Source organism: Pristiophorus japonicus, chromosome 3 (assembly GCF_044704955.1).
Source record: "Pristiophorus japonicus isolate sPriJap1 chromosome 3, sPriJap1.hap1, whole genome shotgun sequence".
Lineage (NCBI taxonomy): Eukaryota > Metazoa > Chordata > Chondrichthyes > Pristiophoridae > Pristiophorus > Pristiophorus japonicus.
This window is the reverse complement of record NC_091979.1, coordinates 71699993-71713605: the sequence shown is the minus strand read 5'-3', so window position 1 is coordinate 71713605 and position 13613 is coordinate 71699993.

The window sequence follows — 13613 nt, the reverse complement described above, 5'->3', positions numbered from 1 at the left end:
TTACATAATCATAGGCAGATAATCGGCGCCCCCTCTGGATGCGGGACAATGTGTTGATATTGATACCTTTAGGTTCCGAGGACAACGATATAAGCGGCTTGTGATCGGTTTCCAATTCGAAGCGAAGCCCAAACAGGTACTGGTGCATTTTTTAACACATAAACACATGCTAAAGCCTCTTTCTCTACCATGCCGTAGGCTCTTTCCACCTTGGACAGGCTTCAAGACATGTATGCAACTGGTTGTAGTTTGCCTGACTCATTGGCTTGCTGGAATACGTAGCCAACCCCATTAGACGATGCATCACAGGTCAAAACTTGACGCTTGCATGGATCATGCAGTACCAGTAGTTTGTGGGAACTCAAGAGATTCCTAGCCTTCTCAAAGGCTCTGTCTTGAAGTTCACTCCACACCCAGTCATCTCCTTTCCTGAGCAGCTTGTGCAAAGGCTCTAAAACTGTGCTCAATTTGGATAAGAAGTTACCGAAGTAGTTGAGAAGACCCAGCAATGAACACAGCTCCGTCACATTCTGGGGCCTGGGTGCATTTTTGATGGCCTCTGTTTTTGCATCTGTAAGTCTGATTCCGTCTGCAGCAATCTTTCGTCCAAGGAATTCGACCTCTGGTGCTATGAAAACGCACTTCGAACGTTACAGCCTGAGTCCCACTTTGTCCAGACGACGCAGGACCTCTTCCAGATTGTGCAGTTGCTCGGCGGTGTCACGACCTGTGACTAGGATGTCGTCTTGGATTACCATGGTCCTGGGGATGGATTTCAATAGGCTTTCCATGTTTCTCTGAAATATGGCTGCTGCCAAACGAATGACAAAAGGACACCTGTTGTAAATAAACAGTCCTTTGTGCGTGTTGATACACGTAGGTTTCTTTGGTGATTCAACCAGTTCCTGTGTCATGTAGGTCAATGTTAGATCCAATTTGGTGAACGATTTTCCCCCGGCTAGCGCTGCAAACAGGTCATCAGCTTTCGGTAGCCAGTACTGATCTTGTTTTGAAACTTGGTTGATCGTGACATTGTAGTCTCCACAAATCCTGACCGTGCCATCGCTCTTTAACACCAGAACAATGGGGCTGGCCCATTCATTAAATTCGACCGGTGAGATGACCCCCTTGCATTGTAGCCTGTCCAATTCGAGTTCAACCTTTTCTCTCATCATGTGCGGGATCGCCCTGGCTTTGTGATGGATGGGCCTTGCGTCTGGGCCTAGGTGAATCTGCACCTTGGCCCCCTTGAAGCTGCCAATTCCCAGTTCAAACAGTGAGGGAAATTTGCTCAGCACTTGAGCACACAATTCATCATCCGCTGATGACAAAGCTTTGATATCGTACCATTTCCATTTTATTTTCTCGAGCCAACTCCTGCCAAATAACAATGGGCTGTTGCCTGGGATAATCCATAATGGTGGACCATGAACCGTTCCTTCGTACGACACTCTTACTGCTGCACTACCGATCACTGGTATGAGCTCTTTGGTGTAGGTACGCAACTTCGCATTTATCGGACTCAGCTTGGGTCTCTCTGCCTTGGTCTCCCACAGCTTATCAAAAGTCTTCTGGCTCATTATTGATTGACTCGCACCCGTGTCTAATTCCATGGATACCGGCACGCCGTTTAATTTTACCTCCATCATTATCAGTTGACTCTTTGTTAGGAACGCACGTACACTGTACATTTCCTCCTTGGAGCTCTCAAATCCCTTGGGCTGCATCGCCAGATCCACGCTGAATTGATCATCATCCACATGGTGTGTCGCAGCTTGCTTGCTCTGCTGTCGATACATCTTCGCACACCCTCTGCATACATACTACCTGAAGTGGCACTGATGGGGTCGGTGATTATCCCCGCAACGCCAATACGTTGAGCTTGGATTTGCGCCTGATGGCGGGCTTTGAGCGGCTCCCGTTCTTGCATACACAGTCGAATAGGCCCTCGATGGCAAACTTTGAGCGACTCCCGGTCTTGCATACACAGTCAAGTAGGCCCTCGATGGCGAACTTTGAGCGGCTCCTGGTCTTGCAGACGCAGTCGAGTAGGCCCTGCCATGTGCAGCTCTGCTGGCCGTCGATACAATTTTGTACACAGTACTTTCTGTAGAGTTCCTGTTTTGTTGCGATATTTGCTTCGGGCTTTTCTGTGTGGGCATGCAAGCCTGAGCGATGGCGATGACCTTGTTGAGGTCCTGCATCTCCGCAGCCAGCAGCTTTCTTAAGATCGCCTCGTGGTTGACCCCGATCACAAAAATGTCACGTAGCATGTCTTCCAATGCAGGCCCAAATTTGAAAGACCCTGCAAGACATCTCAGGTCGGCAACAAATGCTGCTACGTCCTGGCCTTCTGGACAAATGTGCGTATAGAGGCGAAATCTGGATATGAAGGTTCCTTCCATGGGTTTAAGGTGTTCCCGAACTAGAGCACACAATTCTTTGTAATTCTTTTCTGTAGGAAGAGTGGGTGAAAGCAGATTCTTGATGAGTGCATAGATCATGGGGCCACAGATGGTGAGAAGAACTGCCCTGCACTTCTCTACATCCTTGCCTTTGTTTCGGTCGTTTGCCTCGAAATATTGATCCAATCCTCTCCCTCATTGAATCTCCCGAGAAGTTCAACAATACTCGATTGTGCTGTGCTCGCCATATTTTGCGTGGGTTCGTATTTGCCTCATCGCCAGTTGTGGTGTATGAAATGAACATACTGTGAGCCAGTGACTAGGTGTAACCTGGTTAGTCTTTAATGGCTTCCAGAAGTGAAGATACAAAGGTGAAGTTCAGGTTATATACCGGGCCCAGCACGAGTGTATCTATCACCCTAGGACCTCTGACAGTAGTGCCCCCTGTTGGTGGGCAGACCTTATGTACATGCATTACACCTACCAAATTGGATGACTTCACATTTATCTACATTTATTCCATTTGCCATGATCTAGCCCATTCACTTAGCCTGTCTGTATCCCCTTCAATCCTTTTTGCATCCTCCTCACAACTTACATCCCCACCTAGGTTTGTATCATCAGAAAACTTGGATATATTACATTTGGTCCCCTCATCCAAATCATTGATAAAGATTGGGAATAGCTGAGGCCCAAGCACTGATCCTTGCGGTACCCCACTAGTTACAGCCTGCCAACCCGACAATGACCAGTTTATTCCTATTCTCTGTTTTCTGACCATTAACCAATCCTTAATTCATGCTAGCATATTACCCCCAATCCCATGAGCCCAAATTTTGTTTAATAACCTCTTGTGTGGCACCTTATCGAATGCCTCCTGAGAATCCAAATACACCACATTCACTGCTTCACCGTTATCTATTCTGCTAGTTACAACCTCAAAAAACATGATCTCCCTTTCATAAATCCATGTTGACTCTGCCCAATATTGTTATTATTTTCTAAGTGCCCTGTAACCACATCCTTAATAATAGATTCCAGCATTTTCCCTATGACTGATGGCAGGCTAACTGGTCTGTAGTCCACCGTTTTCTCTCTCCCTCCTTTTTTAAATAGCGGGGATACATTAGCTACCTTCCAATCTGCGGGAATTAGAAACGTAGAAACATAGAAAATAGGTGCAGGAGTAGGCCATTCGGCCCTTCGAGCCTGCACCACCATTTAATATGATCATGGATGATCATGCAATTTCAGTAACCCATTCATGCTTTCTCTCCATACCTCTTGATCCCTTTAGCCATATGAGCCCCATCTAACTCCCTTTTGAATATATCTAATGAACTGGCCTCAACAACTTTCTGTGGTAGAGAATTACACAGGTTCGCAATTCTCTGAGTGAAGATGTTTCTCCTCATCTTGGTCCTAAATGGCTTACCCCTTATCCTTAGACTGTGACCCCTGGTTTTGGACTTCCCCAACATTCTTCCTGCATCAGATCTGTCCAATCCCGTCAGAATTTTATATGTTTCTATGCGATCCCCCCTCATTCTTCAAAATTACAGTGAATATAAGCCTAGTCGATCCAGTCTTTTTTCATATGTCAGTCCTGCCATTCCGGGAATAGATCTGGTGAACCTTCGCTGCACTCCCTCAATAGCAAAAACGTCCTTCCTCAGATTAGGAGACCAAAACTGCACACAATATTCAAGGTGTGCCCTCACCAAGGTACTGTACAACTGCAGTAAGACCTCCCTGCTCCTATACTCAAATCCTCTCGCTATGAAAGCCAATATGCCATTTGCCTTCTTCACCGCCTGCTGTACCTGCATGCCAACTTTCAATGACTGATGTACCATGACACCCAAGTGTCGTTGCATTTCCCCTTTTCCTAATCTGTCACCATTCAGATAATATTCCGCCTTCTGTTTTTGCCACCAAAGTGGATAACCTCACATTTATTTCCATTATACTGCATCTGCCATGCATTTGCCCACTCACCTAGCCTGTCCAAGTCACCCTGCATCCTCTTAGCACCCTCCTCACAGCCACCCAGCTTAGTGTCATCTGCAAACTTGGAGATATTACATTCAATTCCTTCATCCAAATCATTAATGTATATTGTAAATAGCTGGGTGCCAGCACTGAACCTTGTGGTACCCCATTAGTCACTGCCTGCCATTCTGAAAAGAACCCGTTTATTCCTACATTTTTTTAAGAATCAATGGAATTTTGGAAAATGACAACCAATGTATCTACTATCTCTATAGCCACCTCTTTCAAAACCCTGGGATGTAGGCCATCAGGTCCAGGGGATTTATTGGCTTTCAGTGCCATTAATTTCTCCAGTACTATTTTTTTACTAATACTAATTTGTTTCAGTTCCTCATTCTCGCTGGACCCTTGGTTCTGCAATATTTCCGGGAGGTTTGTTACGTCTTCTTCCGTGAAGGCAGACACAAAGTATTTGATAAATTTCACTGCCATTTCCTTATTTCCTATTATAATTTCTCCTGTCTCAGCCTGTAAGAGACCCATATTTACTTTCGCTAATCTTTTCCTTTTTACATACCTATAGAAACTTTTACCATCTGTTTTTCGCTAGTTTACTTTCGTATTCTATTTTTCCTTTCTTGATCAATTTCTTGCTGCTCCTTTGCTGAATTCTAAAATCCTCCCAATCCTCAGGCTTGCTGTTCTTTTTGGCAACATGATAAGCCTCTTTTGATCTAATACTATCTTTAACTTCTCTTGTTAGCCACGGTTGGACCACTCTTTCTGTCGGGTTTTGTGCCTTAAAGGAATGTATGTTTGTTGTAAATTGCATATTAATTCTTTAAATGCTAGCCATTGTTTGTCTACCATCATATCTTTTAATGCAGTTCCCCAATCTACTTTAGCCAACTCGCCCCTTATACCAACGCAGTTTGCTTTGTTTAGATTTAAGACCCAGTTTCGGATTTAATTAAATCACTTTCAAACTCAATATAAAATTCTATCATATTATGGTCACTCTTCCCTAAAGGCGCCTTTACTACAAGGCTATTAATTAACACTTTCTCATTGCACAATACTACATTTAAATAGCCTGTTCCCTAGTTGGTTCCTCAACATACTAATCTAGAAAATCATCTTGTATACATTCTATGAATTCGTCCTCCACACTATTACTGCATTTTTGGCTTACCCAGTCTGAATGTTGACTATAGTACCCCATGATTACTGTATTATACTTGTTACATGCACCTCTAATTTCCTGATATAGACTGTGCCCTATATTACAACTACTGTTTGGGGTCCTATAAACAACTCCCACCAATGTTTTATGCCGCTTGCTGTTTCTTAGCTCCACCCAAACTGATTCTACTTGAATTCTGAGCTAAGATCCTTTCTCTCGACTGTCTTTATCCCATCCTTTATCAGGGCTACCCCTCCTCCTTTTCCATGTTACCTATCTCTTCTAAAAGTTGAGTATCCTGGAAGATTCAGCTCCCAACTGTAAACGGTTTTTATCCTAGCATAATTGCTGGACAGGCAGTTCGAATCTCCCCCACCTTATGAAAGTTCAAGACCCGGGAATTATTATTCAGAGTGTAAATGAAATGAGTCACGGACAGGAATGCTTTGGTGAAAAATTATACTTATATTTATTTGGTTTAACATACACTGGCTAAAACATGCACTACTAGATGAAATCACTGTCTCTGTGGAAAATAAAATCCAGGTTACAAACAACATACATACAGAAATGAGACCTAGTAACATACAGTAATTCCCTGGTGGATTCTAACTCCACCCCTACCAACAAATTGCCCAATCGAAGCTCCCTCCCCAGAATAGCCCTGAAAAAGCTTCACTTCTGAGAAAACCCTGAGCCCTTAGTCTCACCCAGCTTGGGACACTCGCGATCATGCTCACCACCACACACAGCTGGCTTCCTTGCTCAGCTCAGCTGTGGGAAGTCACTGCCTCCTGGTTTTCAGTCTCAGTGGCTTCTTCTGCGGTACTGCAGCCTCTTCCTCTGGTACATCGATCTTGGTGGAGCGAGAGCGAGAGGGAGAGTGAGCTCTCTCTCTCTACAAGCTGCAAGCTGCCAGCTACAAGCTTCACTCCAAGCTAAAAATAAAGTGGAAAGACCCTGTCTTTATGGGAGTCTTGCGACCCCTATCTTTCCCACCAATCTTTAAAATCCCTTTGTTTCTAAGCATGGGTACTTAGTCAGTGATGGGCCATCCAACTCATGTGTACTGGGCTGATGGCCCTTAATCTGGGCAACTCTCTCAGTCTTTGTGTTGGGAAAGACCTGACTCCTCTTTGGCTGGCCAGGCTAGTGGGTTCATTGTTCTGCTTGCCTTCTGAGATGGGGGTGAGAGGTGCTTTTGCACATTAGAGTGGCTTTGTCAATGCCCCCCCTCCCTTCCTGGCTGACAGTTCTTTTGTCAATGGATGACTGACAGCTCTTTTGTCACATCTAACTGCCATGTGGTCTCTGGAGTTTTAACAAAAACTAGAACAGGGAAAATACCCTCAAAAAAATAAAATCCACGAAATATTCGACAGACTCCATTGTTTAAACAGAAACTTTGCAATCTCTTCAGTCCCCTGTTTGATGCTTTTTCTTTCCATAAAGCATCACTCGACGAGAGAGCAAAGGCCAAAGTCTCCCACAAGTGAAGCTGTTCCCCTGATTTTACGTTTTAACCCCAGAATGGTACCCCTTACTGCGTGTCACAGTTCCCTTCTACAGAGTCAAGACATCAGTGAAAACGGCTTCTTAACACATGGTTGGGTTCCACTCCGCGAGACAGTACAAACAAAACACTGCGCACATCGCACCGTACAGCATTGACAGGTGGTAACACATTACAAAAATAACAACAGCGCACATCGCACAATACAGAGTGTAAACTCTAACCAGAATATACAATACACTTGCTTACAGAACCTTGGTACATTACAAGTTTTAGCAGGGAGAAACCATCATCAACATAAATCAATTACACCTCTCCGGGTCAATCTAACATCCCTTGCCACTGTGCTCGGAGCATCTGGCTCCGTCACCTGCAGCTGGTGTAAAACAAGTAGCCTACAAGCAACAATTGTATGATAACTGATGCATGGGAACAGACACAGATCCAGGGAGGAATCTCTATATTCAGACCGATGTCCCACTACGGTGGCAAGACAATCCCCTTGATCTCCTCCCCCAGTTCTACTGTCTTTTGCTCTTAAGTGTAAAAATGTTTCTGGGAGATCTCGACGGCCTTTATTAACTCAGTGAGGTGTTCTGGCAGAAAAGGAATCGGGTACCCGAAATGTTCCACATAGTTTTGGAGATGCGTGAAGGTGTTGTTCACAGTGAAGTGAATGGTCGGGGATGGGAGTAATTCGCTCTTGTGCCACTTGAATCTCAGCCTTGGGTTTGAAACAAAAATTGTTGTCGCTCACTGGACACCACATGTCCTGGCTGTACCGGTAACGGAGCGCATTTGTGGTGACACCGTATGTCCCACTCCCCACGTATGCTACCTGTGGAGGTACGTGATCTGGTGCCATCACTTCCATGGTGCAATTGATATATTCCACGCCTGCAGAAGCAAACTCACATTCTGATCGAGTAAAAGCATTCAAGTGCTGGGGGCACAGTATTACGTATGCACCCCGGCTCTGGCATCCGGAGAGGTCAGTGCCCGTCATAGCATGTTCCCACTTTATGACATACGGCTGGACCGCTTTAAAACAAAAACGCACTCCTCCACAAATGACCTCGATATTCTCAACCCTGTATACCGGCGCTGGCTGGGATGACCCTCCCATTACCGGCATCCTTACTACAATTCCCATCACTGTATGGTTGGACCGCCCGCAATCTACAGCGACAGGGTAGGCTTCAGAGACTAAACGAAACTGGCACGGGCTCAATGAATTGCTATACGGGTGCAGCGTGGCGAGATGCTTGTTGCTTAACCATGAAGGGACGTGACCTTGCCTCAGGTCCTCCAGGATACTGCGGCCCTCGCCCAGCAACCATGCTCCATACAACACGCACACCTCATTCCGTGCAGCCTGCTCCGAGGCGTTCCTGTTCTCCCGTATCAAATCATTAACAGTTTTAGCATGCCTCTCCAGCTCCGCAATGACCTCCTTTAAATGAACGGTCATTGCCTGGTCCTCATGAAGCTCTGAACCCACCACTGTGTTCTCTTTCCCTAGAATCTTATGCAGTTGGTTCTTTAACCCAGTGATCTGCATCTGGAGTTGTACATCATCCATGCTATTAACAACTCCGGTTCCTGTACTGAACACTGAGGCTACATCGTTCCAGGTCCCTCTTCTCTGCCTCCCGGACGCCACGCTATTCCAACATTCAGATCATAAAGCTGTTCTTTATCTACATTTCCATAGTCCAGTTCATAAAATTCCTGAAACATCACTTTTAATAGAGCATCATAAAGCTTCTCCGTCCTCTTCGGTCACCACACAGGCAGGTGGATTTCAGTCATGTTTAGGATCACGGATGCCACAGAGTAGTACACATTCTGAAACAAAACTTTGTCAAGGGATTAACACCAACCCATTCCCTGGATTCCTGGTGGTGATAGGACACCTATCTACAGTCGTCTGTACTGCCGGGGCTCTGGGCGAGGGCTTCCTGGTGTATGAGATGAGCACTGTGACGTTGATGGTATTTGGGGGGTTTTGGATCACACAGACATTGGGACTCAAACCCACACAGACGTTGGGACTCGAACCCATGCAGACAAGACAGTGGGCCTCAAACCCACACAGACGCTGGGCCTTAAACCCATGCAGACAAGACATTGGGACTCAAACCCACATAGACAAACAATGTACACTGGGCCTCAAACCCACATAGATGCTGGGACTCGAACCCATGCAGACAAGACATTGGGCCTCGAACCCACACAGACGCTGGCCTCAAACCCACACAGACGCTGGGCCTCAAACCCATGCAGACAAGACAGTGGGCCTCAAACCCACACAGACATTACATGGATCCCTTGTTTCTCCTTCCATCACTTTTCCCAACACAATCTCGTCCTTTGGCTCGATTTGCTCCGATTAAGACAAAAAAAATGAAAGAAAAATCTTTTGCTCTGTTGGGGCCGCCCCCTCACAGGTCCTTCTCCAGTTATTCGCATATTTTTCATCTTTAAATCAATTTAACTAAGTGAAATTTTTAATTTCACAAAACCCTATGTCCAGCCTTTGTGATCTAAATTACTGGAGTTCACACAGTACTGTCCCATACAGGTTCAAGTTCAGCTACACCTTGAGGTAATTTCCATATAAATCAATTACACCTCTCCGGTAATTGCCTGCTTGAAAGAAAAAGAAAAGAACATCCATTGTGGTTTTTTTTGTCAGCCCAATGGGTTAATTCATCAAGCTGATTTTCCCTTACTGTTACTTAGGGAAAACATCCAATCAAATATAACTCAAAATATAACTTCAAAATTTTACAAATGCTCAGAATAATTATTTCACTCTTGACAAGGTGTTGCTTTCTGCTTGTACAGAGTGTTGCCTTTTTTTTTAAGTTCGACAAACACGCATGCTAATGCATGGTACCACGCATACCAATAGTTTACACATTACAATGGTTCTCTCTTTCATGCATAATAGCAGCACACAGCCTTTTCTCCACTGGTCACATTCTTGAATTGGTTGGAAAATTTTTATATTAAAAAAGCAAATATATGTGATATGTCCGGAACTAGAGGTTTTTCACAGAATTTAAACCAACCAAAATTCCACCATAGCACATAATGAAAGTTTGGTTTTCCCAGATTAATTAAACTCAATAATTCCAAATTAATTCAAACCAATTTCAAACTAACTAGTGCCAGTTGAAAAAAACTATACAGGCACACACACACTTAAAGACAGGTTACAAACAATCCACATGTTTTTAACTTTACCATTCACACTGAAACATCAGAGATTTTTAGTCCAGCATTCCTCCACCCATGCCCATAACCTGCTGTAATGTGGCCACTAAAATTTGTTCTGGGTCGTCAGCTGCCTTCCTGTGGCTCTGTTTTGCCTCAGCACCCTCGTAACCTGGCTTCCCTCCTTTCGGGAGCCTAAAATCCCTGCTCCAGTGTCCCAAATTCCTACAGTTATAACACTCTTGGGATTGACCCGCATTACCTTCCTCTTGTCTCCATTTTTTCTTTTGCCTAGCCTCTCCTTTAACTTCGTGCACTCTGATCCCTACTACAGCCCCTGTGTCTGACTATGCCTCGGACTCCCTGAACTCTGCCTCTAACTTACCAACCTGCTCATCTAGCAGTTGGACTTGTCTTTGTAGACAGACGAGCCATATCACCTTTTCAATGCTACACCTATGCCCTCCGGCCATTCTGCCGCTGCGTCCACTGGACGCTCAGCAAGCAACAAGCCTAGCACCCATTTCTTAATAATGTTAACCTTCTTAAATACATGGAAAGAAATCCCTTCCTCCATTTGGGATCTTTCGCCAGAAGCGCTGTCCATGACTGATTTACATTCCTTTAACCCGTGTCCTGCCATGGTCAATAAAGATGTAAGCAGTTTTGATCCTAGCCTAATTGCGAGACGGACAGTTCGAATTGCCCCTGCCTTATGAAAGTTCGAGACCCGGGAATTATTATTCAGAGTAAATGAAATGAGTCACGGACAGGAATGCTTTGGTGAAAAATCGTACTTATATTTATTTGGTCTAACATACACTGGCTAAAGCATGCACTACTAGACGAAATCACTGTCTCTGTGGAGAATAAAATCCAGGTTACAAACAACATACATACAGTACAGAAATGAGACCTAGTAACATGCAGTAATTCCCTGGTGGATTCTAACTCCACCCCTACCAACAAATTGCCCAATCGAAGCTCCCTCCCCAGAATAGCCCTGAAAAAGCTTCACTTCTGAGAAAACCCTGAGCCCTTAGTCTCACCCAGCTTGGGACACTCGCGATCATGCTCACCACCACACACAGCTGGCTTCCTTGCTCAGCTCAGCTGTGGGAAGTCACTGCCTCCTGGTTTTCAGTCTCGGTGGCTTCTTCTGCAGTACTGCAGCCTCTTGCTCTGGTACATCGATCTTGGTGAAGCGAGAGCGAGAGGGAGAGTTCTCTCCTCTACAAGCTGCAAGCTGTCAGCTACAAGCTTCACTCCAAGCTCCAAGCTAAAAATAAAGTGGAAAGATCCTGTCTTTATGGAGTCTTGCTACCCCTATCTTTCCCACCAATCTTTAAAATCCGTTTGTTTCTAGTCAGTGATGGGCCATCCAACCCATGTATACTGGGCTGATGGCCCTTAATCTGGGCACCTCTCTCAGTCTTTGTGTTGGGAAAGACCCGGCTCCTCTTCGGCTGGCCAGGCTAGTGGGTTCATTGTTCTGCTTTCCTTCTGAGATGGAGGTGAGAGGTGCTTTTGCATATTAGAGTGGCTTTGTCAATGCCACCCACCCACCCCCCCCCCCCTCCCCCACCTTCCTGGCCGACAGCTCTTTTATCAATGGATTATTGGCAGTTGTGTTTTCAAATCTAACTGCCATGCGGTCTCTGGAGTTGTAACAAAAGCCAGCACAGGGAAAATACCCTCAGAAAAATAAAATCCACAAAATATTCGACTGAGTCCATTCTTTAAACAGAAACTTTGCGATCTCTTCACAACCGTGGTCACTTTGGAACCATGTCTGAGTAATGGCTATTAGATCAAATCTATTAATTTCTATTTGCTCTATTATTTCATCTATTTTCTTGTGAATGCTTCACGCATTCAGATATAGTGCCTTTAGCTTTGACATTTTTCTATTTTTCCCTGATGTCACCTTAGTCACTGATGCCCGATTACCTTTGTTACGCACTCTGTCCCTTCCTGACCCACTCTGCTGGTTTTTACCCAAACCTCTGAACTGCTCTAGAGCCTTGACATTTCTCTTGCTGCTTTTAAATGTACTCTTTCCCAAATCCTACCACCCCATGCCCTTCATTAGTTTAAAGCCCTGTTTAAGAACATAAGAAATAGGAGCAGGAATAGGCCAGAAGGGCCCTCGAGCCTGCTCCACTATTCAATAAGATCATGGCTGATCTCATCATGGACTCAGCTCCACTTCCCCGCTCCCCATAACCCCTTATTCCCTTATCGTTTAAGAAGCTGTCTATTTCTGTCTGAAATTTATTCAATGCCCCAGCTTCTACAGCTCTCTGAGGCAGCGAATTCCACAGATTCACAACCCTCTGAGAGAAGAAATTTCTCGTCATCTCTGATTTAAATGGGCGGCCCCTTATTCTAAGACCATGCCCTCTAGTTCTAGTCTCCCCCATCAGTGGAAACATCCTCTCTTCATGAACCTTGTCAAGCCCTCTCAAAATCTTATACATTTCAATAAGATCACCTCTCATTCTTCTGAATTCCAATGAGTAGAGGCCCAACTTACTCAAACTTTTCTCAAAAGTCAACCCGCTCAGCCCCAGAATCAGCCTAGTGAACCTTCTCTGAACTGCCTCCAAAGCAAGTATAACCTTTCAAGACCGCCCGAAGTGGAGGAAGTGCATCCAAGAGGGCGCTGAGCACCTCGAGTCTCAAAGCCGAAAGCATGCAGAAATCAAGCGCAGGCAGAGGATAGAGTGTGCGGCAAATCAGTCCCACCCACCCCTTCCCTCAATGACTATCTGTCCCACCTGTGACAGAGTCTGTGGCTCTCATATTGGACTGTTCAGCCACCAAAGAACTCACTTCATGAGTGGAAGCAAGTTTTCTTCAATTCCAAGGGACTGCCTATGATGATGATGGTGATCCTTTCGTAAATATGGAAACCAAAACTGCACGCAGTACATAAGAATTAGGAACAGGAGGAGGCCATCTAGCCCCTCGAGCCTGCTCCGCCACTCAACAAGATCATGGCTGATCTGGCCGTGGACTCAGCTCCACTTACCTGCCCGCTCCGCATAACCCTTAATTCCCTTATTGGTTAAAAATCTATCTATCTGTGATTTTAATACATTCAATGAGCTAGCCTCAACTGCTTCCTTGGGCAGAGAATTCCACAGATTCACAAACCTCTGGAGAAGAAATTCCTTCTCAACTCGGTTTTACATTCACTCCCCCGTATTTTGAGGCTGTGCCCCATAGTTCTAGTCTCCCCGACCAGTGGAAACAACCTCTCTGCCTCGATCTTGTCTATCCTTTTCATTATTTT